The sequence below is a fragment of the Ambystoma mexicanum genome, chromosome 8, assembly GCF_040938575.1.
Source record: "Ambystoma mexicanum isolate Mex_15411 chromosome 8, UKY_AmexF1_1, whole genome shotgun sequence".
Classification (NCBI taxonomy): Eukaryota; Metazoa; Chordata; class Amphibia; order Caudata; family Ambystomatidae; genus Ambystoma; species Ambystoma mexicanum.
Genome location: NC_090929.1, coordinates 1,169,847,123 through 1,169,870,563, shown reverse-complemented (window position 1 = coordinate 1,169,870,563; position 23,441 = coordinate 1,169,847,123).

Below are 23,441 nucleotides of genomic sequence, written 5' to 3'. Positions count from 1 at the left end.
TGAAGACATCTGCTGAACACAACAAAGATGGATATTTACATTTGGCTTGTCACTTTGAAGACCTTGGGCCAGGAAGGAGATGTTGAACCATGACCACGATTGGGAGCAGCATAGGTTTCTTATAAATTAAAGAAACATATTTTGGGTCACCTCTATCTGCTGTGGTGTGATCACACGGGATTAGGTTTGAGGTTTGGCACAATGGGAGAACATTGAGGTTTGAGTTCCTCCACTTTTAATACAAACTGGGTGAAGGGGAGTTGAGAAGGTAAGAACATCTGGGAGCCTTCCCACTGGTCATGAACCAGTGCTTGGATCCCTGGGGCTCTAGAATCTTCTAAGTGCAGACACATATAAAGTTATACAGTTGTTTCAACTTCTTTTTTTTGTTTAAACATTTTATTAATATCCTAAGAATACAAGATTTGTGCAATGGGTAGCACATCAAAGTAAGACTAATATAAGCAATTGCTATATATTATACAGGATGTTCATCTGTAATATATTTGAGCAATATATAAATCTTGTATAAAGAATATGTGGAAGTACGTACACACGCAGTAAACTGCAAATTAGCATGAAATAGTAGCTGTATAAAATAATTGTGCTGAAAAAACATTAAATACAAACACAAACAAACAGGACTATCATAAACATAAGGAGGGGGAGGGGAGGGAAACTGTAATTATTAAGATAAGTATAACCAGTGATATATTCTTTCTCATTACTTAGGTATTACATTACTCAAGTAATCTAAGAATGGTTGCCATTTCAGACTATGTTTGTGCAGTAGTAGTGGGGATGAAGCATTGCATTTCTCCATTCTATGAATGCTACATAGCATATTCCAACATAATTTAAAGTGCACATTTTTTAGGTCTTTCCAATTAGAAGTAACGGTCTGAATTATTATGGCTATGAAGAGATCAGACAGATAACTTTTTTAAAAATCTATGGCGGGTTAGATAGTTTTAATTACATGGAATAGAACTGTAAAAGAAAATACTAGTTGAATCTGAAAAATATGCTCTAGAGTTTCCCACACTTTTTTCCAAAAACCTTCAACATGAATATATTCAAAGATAATGTGTTTAAACGTTCCTTGATTACAAAGGCAACTCCAACATGTATCATCCTGAGAAAGACTTATTAATGGAGTAATAAATGCCCTATGGTGAAAGATAAACATTGTTTGAAGCAGGCTAGTTGGGACAATCATCTTAGCAATATTAGTTCACACATAGGGCCACTTTCTTTGGGGGTCATAAGCAAAACAGTCTTGATTCCAAGCTTCTAGACATTTAAGTAGAATTCCATCAGATAATGAAGATGAATTGACTTTATACAACATAGCCAGTGTGATGTTGGTGGTGGATAAATGAAGTAGTCTTTGAGCAAAATAATTATTGCATTGCAAATTAGCATGTTATAATTTTCCATACTAGCATTTATCAACCTCACATATTGCGTAGGAAAGATATTGTTACATTAAATTTGGCTGTAAACTAATGAAAGGAAAGAGGAATACCATGAACAAACAACAGCCCCACATATTTAATGCCAATCGATAGCCATGGCCTCCAACATACAGTTCTTTTGTTGATTTTTATTAGGGGGTTCATCCAAATATATTGTGATATGAACTCGGATCTTTTTGAGGTAATTGAAAACAAATATGATTGAAGGTACGTAATAGAAACATTAATACTAGTACTATTGAAGCATTTGTTATTATTTTATTTTTAATATATGTACAGTAAATGGGGATATGAGGGGAGACCACCACTTTCTCTATGGCATCCCAATTAGGCTCATTGGGATTAGTGCGGATAAACCATAACTTGTTTCAAAATAAAGGCTGAGTGGTATTTTATATAATCTGGGAAGCCTACTTTTCCTCCTATTCTGGGCAACTTAAGCTTGCATAGTGATCTTCGTTGTTTATTTTTCCCGCAAATAAATTTAAGGATACAAGAGTCTAATGCTTTAAAAAACAGAGCATGGGATGTGGGTGGGAAGCATGTATAAGTGGTATAGCATAATAGGGGAAATCATAAGTGTAATAGTCTCAAGTCTACCCCACCATGATAGGAAGAGGGAGGACCATGAATTTGTGAATTCTTTCACCCTAGTTAGAATATTGGCTGTGATCTTTTTAATAATCTGTTTAATTGGGGATATTAGGTGGATACCTAAGTACTTAATCCTTGCTGGACATCATGTCATTCCTAACATTACAATATGGTGCTTGGTGCAATATAAATGTAGTGGTAAAATCTCTGATTTATCCATATTGAGTTTATAGCCAGAAGCTAGAGTGAATCGTGTAATGATGAGGGACAGATGGTGTAGACATGTATCAGATATTTTTTTTAAATGTAAACCATCATCTGCATATGCTGCCATTTTAAGTTTGATTTCTTTGTAATGAATACCACATATGTTATCATCTTGTCGTATTGCCTCCAGGAAGGGTTCCCGAGCTAGAATAAATAAAAGGGGTGAAAGGGACAACCTTGGCGAGTACCTCTATAGGGAGGAAAAAAGGGGGATATATGATTATCTATAAATACTGATGTAGTGGGGTTAGAATAGACTACTTATCATGGATATGAATAGATTGGGTATGCCGTGCCATGTCAAAGTTTCAAACATGAAGTTCCATTCCACTCGGTAAAATGCTTTTTCAGCATCAAGAGCTAATGCCGCATATGGATTTGGGGAATTTTGGATGATATTAAGAATATTGGTAAAGAATCTGATCACCTGATCGTTTTTGATTAGGTGTGGGAGAAGAGGAATGAGTCTGTTGGCTAGGAGCTTTGAAAAAATCTTACATTCGGTATTGATTAGGGAAATGGCCCTATAATTTTGAACCAATTCAGGATCTTTATTGGGTTTCGGAAATACAATAAGCATTGCTTCTGAGATGGATCCTACAGCCTTTCCATGCTCAATGAAGGAGAAATAAAGTTCATTAAGTTTAGGGACTAATATATATTTAAAGTGGGCAAAATAGTCAATTAGAGAAACCGTCTGGGCCTGGATCCTTACCTTTTTAAGGGCACTAATAGCTCTGTGTACTTCATTAGAGGATATAGAAGAATTTAAGGAGTGTAGGTTAGGATGTGCATAGGAATCACGATGTATATGTTTAAGGAAATCGGTAGCATTAGTATTATTAGGCAATGCTTCTGAGGGGTATACATTTTGATAGAAGTTCGAGAAACCTTGCAGAATACCCTTATCCTTCAGAACTCTATTACCATTATGATCTGTTATAACACTAACTTTTGATTTGTCCTTTTTTGTATTGAGATAATACGCTAAAGATTTCTGAACTTTATTTGAAAGCTGATAGTTCTTGGATTTGTGCTTTAAAAGATTTGAACAGGAGTAATAAGTCTTTTCTTCTTGGTAGCGGTATATGATATAATGTGACCTCTTAATATTGTTTATAACAGTCCCAATTATTATGCACAGACGTAACTGCTGAAAGATTCTCCCCAAAGAAGTGAATATGTTGTTGATGGATGAATTTCCCAAATTGGTCATCTTTTAAGAGAGCCAAGTTGAATCTCCATCTTTTATAATGATGTATTGGATAACTTGATGTGAACAGAAGCATGAGCAGATAACGTAATACTCTCAATGTAGGCGATTAGTTAGAGATTTAGATACAAAGACATAATCGATTCTTGAAAAGGAGTTATGGGGAGGTGAATAAAACGTGCAATCTAGATCTGATGGATGGGTAATATTCCAGGTATCAATGAGACCTAATTCGGATATGAAATTACTAAATTGTATATGGGAGTTCATAGATTTAAAGCGCCCATTGGGCTTTTTGTCAACGAGAGGATCTATGACTTTGTTTCAATCACCAAATACAATAAGATTATTAGGGTGAGATTTGAAAATGTGTTTCCTTAACTGAGTCCAGATGTAGGGTCTGAATTAGTGGGACCATATATATTTAAAATATTCTATGGAGTCAACAAGAAGTTTAAATTAAATGAAATCCATCTTCCTACATCATCGGATTCGGTAGATAAAACTTTGCATTGGAGATGCTTGTTAATGAGAATAATAACCTCTTTTTGCCATCAGCTGCACTCGAGAACATTTGGCCAACCCATAAATGTTTCAATTTGTTAGCTTCTACTTGAGAACTCTTGTAGACATACAATAGATGGCTTGATTCTGGTAAGGTGTGAGATAATTTTCTGCCATTTAACAGGATTGTGGAGACCTTTGACGTTCCATATGGCAATGTTAAGTGTCATGAATAATGGTGACTGTGATATATACACATGTGTAATCTATAACAAAGCACTGGTAATATGAGACATAAATGGAGAGGAAACACAGGGATAAGGGGATGACGAACAAATAGAACATGGAATTTTGCAGTTTCAAAAGAAACCAACATGTGTAGGACCGAGCAGGGGCTAACAGGATACAGCCACTCCATTCCATGTCCATAAGAAGTCAATAAGTGGTAGGGGTGGAGAGACAGATCAGACGGGTCTAATCCTTGACCCATCCCGGTGAGAAGATTATTTTAGAGATAAAGTGTGGTGCATATGTTCACTTTAAGTAGGTGGTGGTCTGGTGGTATCCATTTCATTTCTCCTACGGCTCTGGATAAAACTGTGCAGGTCATTTGGATTTTGAAAGGTATAGGTGTAACCATTTAGGGTGACTTTTAGTGATGCTGGATGGATAATCCCATATCTGGCACTGAGTTGGTCTGAATGCTAAGAGCTCCTTTCTTCTTGCTGCCATAGCGTTGGAAACATTCTGAGCAACAAACATTGTTGTGCCCTCCCATGTGAGTAACCTTTTCTCTCTTACCATGTCTACAATGAGGAGGACATGTGTATAATCAAGCACAGCAAATATTAGAGTTCTCGGAGCATTGCCAGATGCTATTTTAGGCCCAACACGATGGGCTCTTTGGATATTAAGATGCATGGTTGCGGGGAGATCGAGAAGTAGAGGAAGCATATAGTAAAGAAATTGAGTAGGATTATCTTTTTCCATAGTTTCTGGAAGGCCAGCAATATGTATGTTGTTCCTCCTGTTTCTATTTTCAAAATTATCAGCTTGTTTCTGCAGAGAGGTAAAAGCATTTTCAAGCAGTGTTACTTTTCCTGCTACATCTTCAGTATTGATGACCCTCGTTTCAACCTCATTAAACCTTATTTCAAATGAGGACCGTTTGTCATCAAGCAGTTGCAATTTGGCAGTTGTAGCTTCCATAAATGGCTTAAGAGATTTGATTTCATCCAAAATGGCACGCATGACTGGGTCCTGTATGTCTTCTTCTGGCGCAGGAGATTCACTTTTTTGCCGTTTGGGAGCATTGCCAGTAGATGTTGCTGGCAAATCCTTAGAAGGACCTTTTATTGAAGCCATGCTGAGGCCAAGTGCAAAATATTAATATATGTAAAGCCCCAATTTAAGGCTGGATGGATGATAAGAAATACACCTCCTACAGGATGAGGTAAAGGGTATCACTTGTTAGAGGAAAATTCCTTTTAATGTTGGGACATGAACATATTAATATACAAGTCAGCAGTTTTACATCCTTGTTGTATGTAGATATTTGTTTATACCATTAAGGTGGGGGTACTGCATCAGCTCTTTCCATTTTAGACATTTACACAGGCAGGGAATGACATTTCTTCACAGAAAATACGTATATGTAAAAAGTGTAAAAAAAAGTCCATTATAATGAAAGATTTTGAATATGTGTCATACTTGAATAGAAACCAGCTAAGAAATACTTGTTTGCTTACAATGTTGTTCATAGAGTTGTGATCAGCCTACATAATGAGTGGTGAAGTTCTTAAAATGCAATTTCTTAAGTATATATTCGAAATAATATTGCTCTACCTTTAAATGTTAATTTAAGTCTTTAAATCGTGTTTGTGTCTTTGTTGTGGGCAAAACGAGCTTCCTCGCATTTGCAGGAGTATCCACAAAGCATCAGCCGACCAGCTGACTGAACGCGTCAGATATTTCTTTACAAGACCTCTGCTATTGCAGGCCGCGCTTCCGGAGACAAATTAACTGAAGTTTCTCCTGATATGGCAGCGCACACGGACTCAGCAATGCCACAAATACTTGCCTAAGCTCAAGAAGAAAGGCTGGTAAGTTTATTTAGGCATGCTGTGTGTGTGCAGAGCACAATTATTAAAATAAAAGTACGCCGAGATGGGAGCCCCGGATCAGATGACCGTCTCCATCTGCGCTTGGCCACGCCCCAGTTGTTTCCACTTCCAACGAAGACAACTAACGTGGAGCCTGGATGATAGTAGTGCCTGGATGATAGTGGAGCTGGAAATGGTCATGGAAATTAGCAAGGAAATACCATGGCACACAACTGATAGCATTCTGAAGGTAAACTTTGAGTCCACCATAGGCCAATCTCTGGTATGCATTGTACAAAGAACATAGTTTCATAAGTTGCGAATTACGATTGTTAGGCATTTAACAGGGCACACGCCTACTTGGGATATTCTTTTCTGGTAATGCCCACGAATGACTAATCTGTGATGATGAGTTTCTGGGATGCTGGAAGGAATTCTTGGGAAGCCTGTGGATATGTCCATTGAGCAGATTTTACTTTTGTGGCATGGCGATCTATTTGGGTTGGGTTGGTGCACAAAGGAACTTGAAACTAGTCTTATCATTGTGGGAGAGAAATGGGTTTTAAAAGAAGTTGGAAGGAATACCACCATCTGGGAATAAGAGAGTGGGATGTTGAAATGACTCAGTTGAAGTCAAATGAGAACGTGATGTTCAGAAGAAGAAAAGTGGGGTGGACATTTAAGAAGATCTGGGGATGTTTCATGGACTGGTTTGCAGCCCAAAACAGTGTGAATGAAAACAAGACAGAAGTTAGAAGAGTTCTTGCATTCAGCAAAAACAAGCACCTACATTCCCCCAATGTTCCTTTTTGTTTGTTTGTCTTGCCTTTTCTTTGAATCCCCTTCATCCTCCATCTGCGATTGACCTTTGTGTGTCATGTCGAGCATCTGCTTTGAATATGGCAACAGTCCGCAGAGAGAGATAGGCCAAGCTAGTGTTTGAACCACCACGTTTTACAAAATACATCCCCCGAGTTCACTTGTGAAAATGTAATGATTTGTCTTATTCGAAAACGCAAAACAATGTAATGTAAAAAAGAAAGACATTCACTGAAATCCTGGGTCTTCAGAAGACCACAACAGTGAAAGTACCACAGATATGCATGCTCCAAGGACCATAGACAATCAGATCAGCAGAGAACACACTAATTGCTACAGATGAGGGTCTCAAAAGTAACCTTTGGCGCAGCCAGTAGAAGTGTACCAAAAAAAGTAGTGTAACTGTGACCCGGGCTGGAAGCAAAACGCAACACATTTTTCAAGAGTTTAAGCCAAGCTTCTTGACAGCCAATTGTGTTGAAACAGATTTCAGTTTATTTGGTTTCACACGCAGGCTGACCTGCATGTGAAGCCAGCCAGGGCCATCTTAAGCACTTTTGAGGCACTGGGCACAGACATCTTTGGGCCCTCCTCCACCAAACCAAAGGAATTAAGGAATCAAGAATACTGGTTGCACCCCATATCCCCTACCTGTCGCGCTCACAACATATAGTTTGATATGCTGTCTCGCAGCATAATAAGCAGGTTTACTCCCTTTAAGTCCCCTTACCCTCTTCATTCTTGCTCTAATCAGAATGATAAACAAGTAGCATAGAAGATGCACATTAGCAGTCTACAAAGGTGTTACTGTTCTAGTACATACAGGATACCGTTTTATCAATAACATCCAGGAAGGTAGATGTAGTATTCATGCAGGACTGTATGGAAAAGGTACATTTAACCCATAATAGACAGAGAACTCACATTAGCTGCCTCACAGATTGCAAAGGTGCATAGATACCACCAATTGGAAGAAAGGAGAACACTACACATACTGTATCATAGATGCTGGAGGCAGATTAGAAGCTACCAGGAAGGTGTCTTTATCCAGACAAACTGAGATTAGAAGTGGGATATGGTTTTCAAATAGTTTTGCCATTAGATATCAAAGGAAAAAATGCCTGTGGTGTACGATATAAATATTCTCACTATTAAAAGAGTGGAATCATGAATAAGGCGTTTATGAAGATCATAACATGAGAAGGAAATCACTCGGAAGGGCTGACAATTTTTAAACTTTTAGGGACTGGCAATATTGAGAGGTTAGGCAATACAAGATTAAATGAGATGCCCAGGATCACACATTGGTTAAGGGATGAAGGAGTGAAGCTGGGATGCCAACTCTGCAAATTCTGCATTTGAACACTTTCTTTACCAGTTCCTATCATGAACTAAATCTCATTTTATATTTTATTAAAAAAACGGACTTGGAAAGTACACAAATCACATTACCAAACATGACAAATAGAAGGGTGTTATGCAAAATGGGAATGATTCTAGCTTCTTTCTCTCCATCATCAAGGGAAGAATATAAGAACCAGCATACCAATTAATGTGATTTTACAAATTTAATCTGGGTTTGTCTTTTGTATTTTAAAGCTTTAAATACTTACAAAACAATGGCGTGTGACATTTTCATTTATAAACGTGCATAATAACCATTGACTTTTACCAAAAAGAAAACCGTTTTTTGTGTTAAACAAGCAGACCTTAAAATATGCTTGCCTGATGCCTGCACCATATGGTCAGCTCTCTTCTGTCTACCAACCCTTCCACCCAAATGGCCTACGTAAGAAGAAAGATCAAGTAATGGGCTAAATGATACCAGCAGCATGTGAGAATGCAAACCTCACAGAAGACAGCACAGTGATGTAAGATATATTAGATGATTTGACCAGGATCACTATATCGTCTGCCGGCAAATCCAGGATACAAACATGAATGCTGTTGTTCCATAGTCTTGAATTTGAATACTTGTTCACCTCTTGGACTGACAGTTTATGCCATCTTTGGAGGCGATTGCCTAGGTTTTACAACACCCCATCTGAACAAACCAATTTCTAGGCCTTCACCTTACGGATGATATGTTCGTTTTTATAGCAACCCCTATCTGGTACAGGTACATAGCTGATAATAACAGATGTTCTGCAAAACCAAGTACATAGGCAGGCAGGTTTATAAACTTCAGACATAGGAAAGGCTCAGCCAGCCTTGCTGGAATGTGGTATTCTAATTTTGGATATGAACACATATCTCTGCAAGGGGTGCTTCACACACTGAGCTAACTTGTGAACCATTGTGGCACTCAATTTATCAATGTGCATTTCACCATTGCCTATTGCAGATGATCAACCTAATTCCCATTGGAAGGAAAGAATGCTACAGAGTTGTTCCATAAGGAATACACAAACTATGTATACCACAGTGAACACAGAAAGCAAAAATCATGAACTGATCAAGGCAGAATGCACGTGCCAAATCAGAAAGGCAATGGGTTTAGAGCCTCAACAGCACCCCATAAAATATCCTGAAGTGTGCTATTTAAGTCAGGTGAAAAATTGAATCTTACTTCTTCAGATCAGCTAGCTTTGTGGGGCCCCCTCCAAGGTGGGGGCCCTGGGCAAGTGCCCCTTTTGCCCTCCCATAAAAACATATCTGAAGCCAGCCCAGCCTGCAGCTGGTTCATCCTCTCAACCTGCTGATGGGTTTGCTACTACAGGAAATGATCAATATGCGAATTGACCCCGAGCCGGATGGCAAAGCCAGCCAGCCCAGAAGGCCAGGACCAAAGGCTCCACAAGGAGCTCTATGCAGCTCTCCGCTGCTACTCGCTGCAAAACTTGAAAGGTAAGCCACCTGCTACCGTGCATGGTCCAGGCTTGACATTGTTTGCTAGTAAAAAGTATGTGTGACTTTATTGCAATGCTAACCCAGCTACACCCGAGCCAACCACGTTCCTGCCGATCGAACAGTCGCCTTCCAGCACAAACTTAACCATGCTCCCGCAACACCATATCTATCCCTTATGCCCACTCCCCCCATTCAATCGACTATTAATGCACTACATTACCCTCGCCCCTTCCCAACAAACACTGCTCATCCTCTCCTCCCTATCATGACTGCTCCCTGTCGATCAGCTGAGCGAAGCAAATCTACGCACACCTTCCCCCACCTTACCCTGCAACTCACCACGCAAGTGTACCTCACTGGTATCATGTCACCTCAACCCATCCCCTTTACTTCCCCCACTCCCACGGACCTAGCAGATCCCTGCTCCGCTCCCCTGCAAGAAGTTCTTAACCACAGAATAGCGATGTTTCGGGCCGCACTAAACCTCAGTTCTGCCCTTCGCGCACCTGATTAATCGCCTCATGAAACTGCTTTCTTGGCTTGCGCACCCACCATGTGTCAGTCTCTAAAAATACCAGTGTGAATCTCACTGAGCCCCACACACCCAAGTCTTACAAGGTCACCTCCCCTTACCTTGCTGCAGGTACCAGCATCACGCTCCCCTTGGTCGACCAAGCTGCCAAGCTGAGCATAGAAGCATGTCATGCGCACCACTTCAAACAAAACAACCAACCGACCGCACCTCAATTCAATATGCCTCATCCCTCCAATATAGCACCAGCACCCAACAAACAACTCTCCATGCGATCCCTCTCATGCCATGATTCTACCCTAGCCACCCAAGAACACACTCTCCCCAAAACAATTGTCTCGCTACCTAAACTACTGAAAGGTTGCAGAACCGCTAACCATTTGAACCTAGGCGCTCCCACTTTCTCCTTTGCCCGCATGTCCAGTGATTTACTGACCCTCTGAAGAAGTCCCCAGCACTCATTGCACCCTCACCTTGTCTCTCCAATTCCTCTACCTCTGACCTATGTTTTCAAGTGCAGAGCACTGCGGTAGCGTCCCCAACTGCTGGACGTCCACGCCGAAATGTTACAGCCATTCATGCTCATCCGGATACTAGCATTCTGCACCCTGCCAACCACAATCCCATTGCTAATGACGAAACCCCACATTCATCAGCCCCAAAAGATGCCCCACCATATTTGAATGTCATACCAGCTAACACCCTGCTTGCCAATGCTGCTACTATTTTTAAAATAGCTCAGCCAATCCTGGACACAGCCTACAGTAACCGTGTTGTTTCAAAGTCACTCACTGCCAACTCTGCTAGCTTTCTTGTCACAGCTTCCCCAGCTAAGAGTAATAGCTTTTATGACATTTCATTCAACGGCCATTCCTCTAAGGACACTCCAAAACCCACAGTACCTTTCCAAGGTACACTCATTAATGCTCACTCCCTCGCAGCACACATCTTAGAAATCTGCGGCCTACTCACTGTCCACAACTTAGACCTCCTAGCTATCATGGAAACCTGGCTCCATGAGGCTTCTGCCCCGCCATCTCCTTAGCCCTTCCCCAAGGCTATACCATCTACCGTCAGGACCGTCAGCATATGAAAGGAGGTGAGTAGCCCTCATAGCCAAAGAATCCTTTCCTCTCAGACAGATCAACACATCTTTAGAAGGCAACAGCAATACTCTATCCCTCAAACTCACTACATCCCCTAACTGCACCATCACAATTCACATTGTCTACCGCCCCCTGACCCTCAGTCGACTTCCACGAGAACCTCCTCCATCTCCTATCCGACAACTTAAAAACGTTCACTAAATCCATCCTACTTGGAGACATCAACTTGGGATTCAATGATCCCAAAGACCCACAAGCCAAATCCCTTTTCAAAGCACTAGATACGTTGGCCTTCACACAACTGGTCACAAATCCTACTCACACTGAAGGGCACATCCTGGATTGGATATTGGACCACAACTGCTACGCTGCAGTCAACTCCAACTCCCTGTGCCCCTGACAGACCACCATGTTATCCTCTTCTCTATCCCTAAGCCTACAAAACAAAAACCTCTCACCACTCCCTTACTGCCTTCCCTGGCGCAAAACTCACGTAAGTTAACCAAAGAGAATCTTCTGCCATATCTACAAACCCCTGTCTTCAGACCCCCCCTTCTCCAATGACCACAAAGCTCTAGCTGAGATCTACAATTCTAGACTAAAAAAGGCTTTTGACACCATAGCCCCACTATCATCAAGAAAAGCTAAATCTGCAAGTCACGCTAACTCCTGGGTCACCCCTGAAATAATTCAACTTCACTCCCGGAAACATAATGCCCTTGCCATGTGGCAAGCTAACCCCCTAGAATCTACTAAAAAAGAATTCAATGTTTATTGTTTTTCCCAGACAAGGTGTTTGTTGTGTGCTGAAATGATCCTATGGCACTTTTGGCAAAATCATTTAACACGTGTTATGTTACTGTCCTCTTGTAATGCGCTGAGTCATAAGAAGACATGTCTGTTCCTTTGATCAAAGTTCCAATTTTTTAGAAGTATGATGGTGCAGAATAGGGTATTTTACATTTCGATAAACGTATCAAATAAAAGCTGGTTGAGTTATTTGTTAGCCAAGCACACAATAATGGAGCACACCGTCAGCAATAGCAGTATACGCATACATGTAGCATTGCTATCCTAAATCAGTGCCAAAGATTAGATCTCTCATATCCTTGGGTGAGTGACAGAGCAATCATGCAGCCGAGGTGGCTCATAATTCCCATAGAGCGCTGCATTCTTAGGAACATTTCAGCCCCATCTATCTGTTTCTCAGTTACAGGCAGAAACGAAATAGTGTTTGGTGAGTGACTTGTCATAAATCATTTTGCAATCACGCTAAATCATCAGCTGGCTGGTGATCTTGAGAAGTATAATCATTCTGCACGCCATGTTCGTTGCTTTGCTTAGAAAATTGGCATGCAATATATCCTTGAAGGAGTAAAATATTCACATTTAAAAGATACAACAAATGTATTTGAGCGACACAGTTGTGCTCTTGCTTTTGAAAGGAAACCACGTCAGACAATTACACATGCAACTGTGCGTATTGGTAGCAGCACTGTTAATCCAACAGACAACAAAAAGTAACGCAAGCATTATGTGTTGCGCTAAGCTATTGCATGTTTTACGACATGTTCACACAAAGTATGCATGCTGTTTCGCACAGATACAATCTAAATGTCAACTCATATTTTAAGGTGATACTTTCAACCTCATTTGAACTAAGTCAGGGTTCTGCAAAATATATCACATGAACAGGCATCTGCAAACTCTGGCTCCATACATGTTTTGGACTACCACTCCCATAATCCCTTGCTATGCTTGTCGGGGTTGATGGGCGTTGTATTACAAAACATATAGAGACCCAAATGTTGCAGAAATATACACTCACCGTTGACTCGTGGACTTGTGGCACTCTACGCTCCTAAGAAAGTCACAAAGACTTTCTTAGGAGCGTATCTCTTAGTTTTGATTTCTCAAAGTTAGAAATCAAAACTAAGAGATAGCTAAAGAAAGGTAACATCTCTGCAATCTCGAATGTGTTATTTGATTTTGGAATAAAATGCATGTCATTTTTGTTTTTGGTTAACACAATGTTACCCCAACGTTGTGGTATTCTCTATGAATGGGTACACGTTTATAGATGTATTTTTCTTTCAGTTGGAAAGAGTTGAATTAATGTTTTATTTTATAAAGATTAAAGAGCAAAAAACTATTTTGATAGAATCCACTCCTATCAACAGCTTCCATACCATGCTTATGAAATCATGTTTCAGCCTCCACATCATCAGTTTCAGAATCGGTGCTGGTTAATACACAAGTATTGAGAATACCACGAGAAAGAGAGAGATTAAATGTTAATGAGAACAAGAAAGGAAGTACCAAAAAGAGACAGTAAACGTCAAAGAGTGAGCGAGAGAGATTCACAAGAAAGGTAGGCAGTCAAGCACAAGGGAGCTAGATCAATAGTGCAAATTAGAGATAACAAGTCAGCGGAATCAAAAGAGTGAGAAGCCGAGCAAAAGAGCATTAGAGCGAGACAATGATAGAGAGCAAGAATGTGAGAAATCAAAATAGAAAGAGAGAGTTCAAGCCAGAGAGAACATGCGTGAGGCATGGACGAGGGCAAGACTGTGAAATAGTGAGAAAAGAAAGAATAGAGTGAAATCAGGAGAGTAAGTAAAATGGATTATGAGCAACAGAGAAGTACAAGTGACAGCAAGAGTGAAAAATAGATGTTCAAAAAGCGCACAAGTAGAAGAGAGTAATAGAGAGAGAAACAGCAAGCACTTGAGGGGATGATAATAAAGGAATGTGCGAGAGGGAAAGAGCAATTGAGAGAGTTACAGGTGAAAATAGGAAAAGAGTTAGAGATAGCAGGTGAAAGAGTATGAAAGGGAGAGAGTGAAACAGGAAAAAGAACAGCACATATGGGAATAAAGATCATGATTCAGAGATAAGAAGTAGGGGGGTTAGTGGCAAAGTAATAGAGTCAAAACCAATGTACAGATATACAGCATGTGAAAGTGAGAAAGGCAGACAAATTATTTATTTTTGCAAGTCCTCCAGATAAGCATTGCACTGGGCCTTTTAATGCATTCAAACCTTATAAATGCAAAATCTTTTAGATTTATGTTTACCATTTATGCACACCATTTATTCACCAGTTGAGAGCAGCAGAGTGCAATTGAAAGGTGACTTGGTGGAAACCAGAACACCTCTTTTGATTCTTATCTGCAGAGATGAAATTGCAGGCCTTGAAGCAGCAGTTCAGACATTCTTTCCTGAGTTATGTGCACCAAGCCTTTCAGAAATAGCACACAGTGAAAGCTTTCTTTTTGTTGAACATCTGTTGTATTGCGGGTCTTTTGATGTTCATGGAAATAATGCATTTCTTAATGCATGCATATTTATTCTCCTAGCATTTTAGTATCATAGCAGTAATAAAATGGAACAATTAATACAATTGGAAAGTATTCTTTTAACAAACAAATTTTAATTTTTAATGAATGCTTGCATTGCACCAACATGTTTTTCACAGTTCTTGTGTTGTATGCATTTATCAAGAAATATGTTCTTTATCTAGAGCGTTTGCCAAAGCGCGGCACATCGAACATTTTTACATTTATCACCCAACCGAAAGTTGATACTCATTTATCAACCTCGGAAGGATGAACAGCTTAGTTGGCCTTGCCGGGATTCAAACCTGTGGCCTGTAGATCACTCGAACATTTCAGCTAGCACTCAACCTGCTGAGATATCTTACTAGTGCATGATGCATCAAGATGCGCCTATGTGGTGTGTTTATGCATATTAATGTGTAGGATAAGGTTGTTCACATATGTAATTACTGGTTTGCAGAGTGACATCTTTGCTACACAACTGTTTTAGATGTGTTCTAGTCATTTTCAAGTTTAGTTATGGTCTGGTTGCTTTTCACATACTATTTTTCTGAAGGCAAATTATATTTACTCTTACAATTTAATTGACACTCTAATTACTAAGACAGTGTGAAAATTACTCCAACCTCAAAACCTTTTCTGGGGCATGGATGAGTATGCAATGTCTAGTTTAAACATACATTAAACTTTAACATGCAATCAAAGTTCTAAATGGTACTGTGAATAGTCAGTGTAACAGACTTGCACTCAGCTCTTGCGCTTTGCCAAAAATCAAATATAGCATCAAGTATCCGTGGTGAGTTTGTTTATGTATGTGTTTCTTTGTTTGGCAAGTTATGTATTTATTGTTTTTTTAAGGTTCCAGCTGTGAACCATGGTTCTTCATAGTGGACGGAAAGGGGAATGTTATTGGAGAGGGATGAAAGGAAGGGACTGCACCTTCTAAGCACTGCAACATTGAGCAGAAATTAAGATCTAAGGCGAGAGGGAAGCAGTGCAGTTCAATGAAATTATCTAAACATTACATGACTACAGTGTGAAGAAGTGCTTTAAAGTGCAAACAGGAGCAGAACACAACATGGGCCACGTGGTACACATCACATATCAATTTTTTTAAATGGAGTCCAGTTGATTGCTACAAGGGCACTGAGCAAGGCAAAATAAAGATTCCATAGGAACACATATACAGGGTAATTCATAGAATTTTGCACAAAAGTGGCGCACGTGGCTCGCGCACAGTGTGCGCGTGCGAATATCTGCACCAGCCGCGTACGCTAAAATCGATTTCTGCGCACAGCGTATTCATGGATTTTAGCTTCCAAAAACAGCCGCGACGGAGAGTGGTGCAGCGACCCTGCAGCAGCGCCAGTTACGCCCCCAAGAACGCCCTTGCGCAAGGAAAAGCCATCAAAATTCCCAAATCAGCGCAAAGGGCTGCGCTAACCCTGGACCAGTTTACAGGGCTGCCAAACAGCAAACGCCAAGCGGGGAACGTGTATTACTGGGGTGCGCGTGAAGTTTCACACGCGAAAGGGCCTGTGCGAGTCGGGTACGTGTATTACTGGGGTTCACGGGAAGTTTCACACCAGATTTCAGCAGGGTATGTGTATTACGGAATTCGCGGGAATTTTCACACGCGAAAGGGTATGTGCGAGTGGGGTACGTGTATTACGGGGGTGCGTGGGAAGTTTCACACGCGATTGGCCTGGGTACGTGTATTTCAGGGGTGCGCGGGAAGTTTCACACGCAAAGGGCCTGGTTGCGTGTATTTCAGGGGTGCACGGGAAGTTTCACACGCGATTGGCCTGGGTATGTGTATTTCAGGAGTGCGCGGGAAGTTTCACACGCGATTGGGCTTGGTACATGTATTTCAGGGGTGCGTGGGAAGTTTCACATGCGATTGGCCTGGGTACGTGTATTTCAGGGGTGCGCGGGAAGTTTCACATGCGATTGGCCTGGGTACGTGTATTTCAGGGGTGCGCGGGAAGTTTCACACGTGATTGGCCTGGGTACGTGTATTTCAGGGGTGCGCGGGAAGTTTCACACACGATTGGAGTAGGGTACGTGTGTTACCGGGCTGCGCATTAAGTTTCACACGCGATTTTGCTGTCAGAGCAGGGAACGCGTATTTCGGGGGTGCGCGGGGAGTCCTACACGTGAATTGGCAGTGTGGGTCCTCCCAGGTGTCACCTCTACCCCCTCCACGGCCCCTGCAGGCAGCCCACACCCCAGGGGACTACCCCGCACCCCTGGTCATGTCCCTCAGGCAGCACATCCACCATGGGCATGCCCCACAGCCAAGCCACATGTCACGTTGCAATATGATCACCAACTCATGTCTCCCAGCACCCCCACCCCCCGCAAGTGCAGGGCATCTGCCAGCAGGCCCCCACACATGTCCCCAAGCACCCCCACCCCCAGCAGTCAGGGGCACCTGCCAGCAGGCCCCCACACATGTCCCCCAGCACCCCCACCCCCTAGCAGTCAGGGCCACCTGCCAGCAGGCCCCCACACATGTCCCACACATGTCCCCCTGCACCTCAACCCCCGAGCAGTCAGGGGCACCTGCCAGCAGGCCCCCACACATGTCCCACTGCTCCCCCACCCCCCAGCAGTCAGGGGCACCTGCCAACAGGCCCCCACACATGTCCCCCAGCACCCCCACCCCCCAGCAGTCAGGGGCACCGGCCAGCAGGCCCCCACTCATGTCCCCTTGCACCCCCACCCCCCAGCAGTCAGGGGCACCTGCCAGAAGGCCCCCACTCATGTCCCTCTCATGTACCCTTGCACCCCCACCCCCCCAGCAGTCAGGGGCAGCTGCCAGCAGGCCACCACTCATGTCCCACTCATGTCCCCTTGCACCCCCACCCCCCAGCAGTGCAGGGCACCTGCCAGCAGGCCCCCACTCATGTCCCCCTGCCCCCAGGTCATGACGATCCTCAATCATGGCCATTATGGCCAGCCTCCCCAGCTCAAAGACCCAACCAAGTATTGCATCCGCCCACATAGAAAAGGCAATTACATGATACAACCCCAATGGCAAGTATGTAAATGAACACATGTCCGTCACACACACACAATGGTTGCAAGTAAATGTGAAAACCCAAATCATGACATGCATGAAACCAATGAGATAATACCACACATCGAAGTATGAAGAAAAAAATGTATTAAACACAACATGAATGGAATTAAAATCAAACAAACAACAATGGGAATAAAAAAAGAAAAGCTGCATGTCCGTAAAATAATGAAAAACAAGAAATCATAATCCAAAGGAAAGGTGTCCAACGTCACCATTGCTCCATGGGGAAATCCAAAAAAAAGAGATGAATCCAATAGTGAACTATATACAGATGAACAATCCAGGGTCCATGATCCCAACTGAAGAAATGAAACCTATCAAAAATACCACCTAATGAAAAGATATATACATAAACGTGGTGCATTGTCCAAGCGCAACCAAAATAATGAAAAAAACAAACAAAACCTAACACTATCTAACTATTTACAAGGGCAGCAGACTAGTCCGACGGCTCACTTTTGGATGTCCTGGGCCAGGGTATCATCGAACTCCTGCTCAATGTCCCGGAGGCGGTCCTCTTCCATGGCCCCGAGGGTTCGCAGGGACGACGACATGTTCTCCCCCAACTCCCTGCAAATTGCCTTGAGGCACTCGGCCCACCTCAGGGCCCTCTGCATGGAGTTCTCCGCCCTGACCATCATGAGCTGCGCCTCTTCTGCCCGCTGCCGCTCTGCATCTATGACATGGCCTAACCGCAGCCACACGGAAGACACTTCCCGTCCTGGGCCCTCCTGCCCTCTGGCCAATGCCTGCCCCTCCGATGACGAAGGCCCAGAGCCATCATGGCTCCCACCTTGTTGCTGCTGCTGCTGTGCCTCTGCCCATGCCCTGGCTCTTACTGCCTGCACATCCTCCTCCGTCTGGGGTGCAGTTGTTGAGGTGGCCACCCCTGCTGGACGTCCGACTCCCGACTGTGGCAGGGATGTGTCCTCCACCAGCCTGGCCGCAGGGTCAGAGGCAGCTCCACAGGGCACCCAGGTGACACATGGGTGGGAAGATGGCACAGAGTATGACTGGCGCATAGGGGGTTCAGTTGAGGAGGGGGTCGGAACAAGGCCCAACAAACAGAGGAATCCGGCCCTGGTGACCTGTCCCAGTAGGTCGACGTGGCCAACGGGCCATTCGAGACGACATGCAGTCTCTCCATGAAAAGACTGCATTTCGCCTCACATGGCCCGTTGATGCAACGCCACACCACACAGGACAGGCTCAACCCGGTCCTGGATAGCCACGTCCGCAGGCAGAGGAAGGCCAGTTGTCGTAAGCTCATCCCCTGCCTGAAAACGGGTCTGGACATAGGTATCCCTGCTGGTGCAGGATGATGCAGTCACAGGATCGGGGACAGGATTACACACAGGCACCTCCGCGGCAGCCTGTGCTGCCTCCTGTCCCTGCCCCTGCACTGCACCACTAGCACCAGTGGAATCCCAAACTCCAGACCCCGTCTCTGTCCCTTGTACGGCCTCCTCCTCCACCAAACCCCCCACCAACCTGGATGACTCCATGCCATCTTCCTCCGTCGGGCCCTGTGGGGTCTCAGCTGCCCCTTCTGCTGCCGAGGAGTCCAACTCCGACCTCCGCCTCTTGGACCTCCCCTCGGCAGCTACGACCTGGGACGCGGCACCGGACTCCTCACTCCCCGACGAGATGCAACCTGGGAGGGGAGCCGGGCCTTGCGTCTCCGGCTGGCGGTGCGATCCCTGCCGCTGTGCTCCACAGCACCCTCTCCGCCCTCTTCATCAGTCGACGCTGCAGAAAGGGAGAGATAGGACACAGGCCTCAGGGCACTGTACAATGGACTATACACACATGACAGTTGCACACAAGTTTCATTGTCAAACTTCAGACATGGCATCACAATCCCCAACAGACATGTCATTTCAAATCACACACATGAGCTATTCCACAGCCATATCGCAACAACCAGCACCATCAATACACATACAATAGCATGAGCAGGCAAAGGTGAGCCAGACATCACATGAGGCACAGGGAGTGCAATAGACATGCACACACCCCACCACACTTACATGCATGTGTACACCTCCACCAAGTGTCGCAGTGATGAGATCGGCATCCATGTCACATCTGGCAATCAGTCTTCTACATATCAGTCTCACATGCATCCATGTTGCATGACAGTTGCACACTTGTCAGATACACATACATGCACATGTGCACAGTGCAGATACATGCAGCTGGAACCAACATCCATGTGTGACACCACAACCTTGACAACTGACGTATACAGTCATTGAAACATGTGTGCTCACACATCTGCATTTGGCCTGCATGCTTACCCACAAATACACCATCCAAGTGTCTCACACATGAAAGGACTCGCATGTGTCAGCCTCACGGCCCTGTACATATACATCCATACATGGCCCCTCAAAACCACATGTGTAACCTGCACACTACTGGCACACCACCACACGCACAGCTTCCAATCAGTATGCATGTACACTTACTGCTCGACTACAGATGGGTGTGCCTCTTAAGGACCTGGATGTGGAGCGCTGGGCATACGCGTTCCAGGACCCTCATTTGGTCTTCCAACAGGTGGCCCCGGCGCCCCTTAGCATCCGCTGCCTTCAAGAGGCGCCGGGCCTTGTTGAGGGTCCTGGACCTGAAGTCCTCCCAGCGCTTCTTGACATGATGGAATTCGCGGACTGCCACCCCCTCCGCGTTGATGGCAGTCACGATGTCTGTCCAGATCCTGGTCCGTCCTTCCTTGTCGGCGTGCGATCTTCTGAAGAGGGCATCATACTGCCCCAGGACTTGCTCCACCAGGACACCTACTTCAGTGGCAGTGAAGCTGGTGGCCCTCTGCCTCTCTGGCTGGGGGTTGCCAGTGCCGCCAGATGGTGTAGTGCTGGACATGGCAACCCCAGAGGCAGGAGTGGGTGGGCAACTGGGTCCTGGGGCTGGGCTATGGAGCAATGGAATCCCAGTCGGGAGTCTTCGGTTCCAGCAGGGGTGGTCGCAGCAACAGCACCCCTGGCTGACATGCAGGCAGCAAATGGCACGGCATGTGGGCAGCAGGGAATCAGGCAGCAGCAGATGGCAGGTGGGAGCGTGCTCGGGGATCTGGGGGGCAGTAATTCGGCCTTCTGGGCAGGAGCGTGCTCTTCCGTGTGTGAACGCGTGGCCAGCTTGATACGGAGTGATTTGGCATGTGAAAATCTTGCACATCAGCGTGTAATTCGAGGAAAGGCCCTTAGCGCGTAAGCGCGTCAGCGCACATACGCGATTTCATTGAACCAAAGGCCCTTAGCGCTTAAGCGCGTCTGTGACGTAGCGCGCGCGGATGTTTCCCTCATAGCACGTGATGACAGAGCACACGTGGAAAAGCTGCACGTCTGAGTGTCAGCGCATGTAATTGGAGGAAAGCACGCGTACACGCGTAAGTGACGTGTACGTGTGGGCCGGTTTAAAAGGTACGTGTAGGATGCCATTTCCTTGTACGTGCTTTTTGTGGAGAGCGAGTGGGTGGATTCTGTACTTCTTGTCGGTTCACACGCGATTACTTCACAGCGTTTCAAGTTCGTACTCCCTGTTACCTCTGACAGCTTTCATTTTTCTACTTTTTTTGGGCCTGTTTCCTCAAACAGTGTTCACTTCTCCTTTTGTCCTGTCTCCTCAGACAGCGTACAATTCTTCTTTTGGCGGGGGTGTTGCCAACGCGCACACGCGCATATTTTTCACGTTCTTTTTCCAGGCAGACGGTGAGTTCCACACGTACTTAGCAACTGTGCTTGCCCCGTGTGTTGCGTACCCCTTCAGAGGTCATTGTAGGCTGCGTGTATCAAGCGTACGCTTATTTTTGTGTTTCTGGGTGTCACAGCGTAGTGCGGGTTCATTTTTCCACACACGTGGTCTACGAGGGGTTGCGTGCATGTTTATTTTTGTTTTTGGGCTGCCAGTGCGTTGTGTGACCCGTCATCTTCCCCCAGGGGTCACAGACAGCCTCGTTAGAGCCTAGGGTACGAATTCCATCTAGTACCCTACCCCTTTCACCTGCAATTGTCCAGGACAATAGTTTACTGCTCCTCCCATACGCGCAACAACATCAGTGCCATGGTTGGGAGGCGACCAAGCGGTAAGGGAGGCAAAGGTGGCCGACCTTCAAAAGGTGGACGTGGTGGGCGCGGTAGGGGACGTGGCCGGGATTTGCAGGGTGCCCGTATACCCCCATGTGTGGAGGACCAATCAGGGACACCCATGACCCCCCCCATGTTTGAGGGAAACGTGGCTGAGACCATCCCAGCTCAGCCCTTGTTGGACCAGCCCATTGTGGCACCTGACCTGGTGCAGGATGACTCCCTGGCTGACTTCCAGGTCAGCAAGTCTAAGCCACGTGTGGTGGTGCAAGTTGTCACCAAGCCACATGGATCTGGGGCAGCTATGTCATCTGCTGCCCCAAGTATGCAGGGTGCTGAGGCTGCAGGGGCAGCTGCAGCTCCATCCGCCCCAGCTCTGACTCTCCCAGCCAGGACAGTGTCAGTCCTGGTCCATCATACTGATGTTCCCCCTGCCAACATCACACTTCAGACAATGCCTGCACCAAGTCCCATGGTCAATGTGCATTCACACACTCCACCAAACCAGTCCACCAGTGATTCTGCCCCTACTGACCAGAGTGGCACTAGCCACTCTGGCTCCGCTCCACCTTCTAAAAAGAGGAAGAAGGGTGCTCTGGCACGACAGGCTGAGACCCCAGGCTCGGCTACACACTCCGGTATCTCAAGGAAGCCTTGCTTCAATGATTCAGAACTTGATGCACTTGTGAGCTATGTGTTGCAAAATAGCCACGAAATGGTGGTGACTGCAGGGTCCAAGACCACACTTGGTCAACGTAAGGCACAATGGCAGACCATCGCCAACCACATAAGTGCCCTTGGATTTGTGAGGCGCTCAGCTGATGATTGCTACAAGCGGTGGAACGACCTGAAACGCAGAGCAAAGAACAAGCTGGCTTCAACTCGTGCCGCTACTCTGGTGACTGGCGGTGGGTCTCCACAAGAGGACAACGAACTCACTGAACATGAGTCTGTTGCTGGGACCTTCGTCACAGAGGAACAGATCCGAGGTGTGGGAGAACTACCCTATTATGACACATTGTCCGGTGAGTGCCCATGCGTGTGTGTGTAATGCATGTGTATGTTGTTTGGGTGACGGGTTCTGATTGAGTGGTAGGTGAGGGTGTGTGTGACTGAGTAGTATGGGTCACCCATGTGCTTCATCCAAAACATTCTGCGGCCATGAATTTGGGTGTGACACTATCCCTTCTGCCCACAGTAATAATTTAGCGCAACATTACGGCAGTTGCCCTTGAGGTGGCATCATGCAACAACATTGTTTGTATTTTTCAGTGTTCTTTCAGGCTGATTGTTTCAATTCTCCCACTTTTGCAACACATTCCTCAGCCCTATTGTGACATATGTGACATGCTTCTGTCATTGAAGAACCCCACATTGGCCTACATGTGTCACCTTGGTAGTTGAATGATTTGACCATTCAGGCTGAATTAGTATTGTCCTGATCACATGA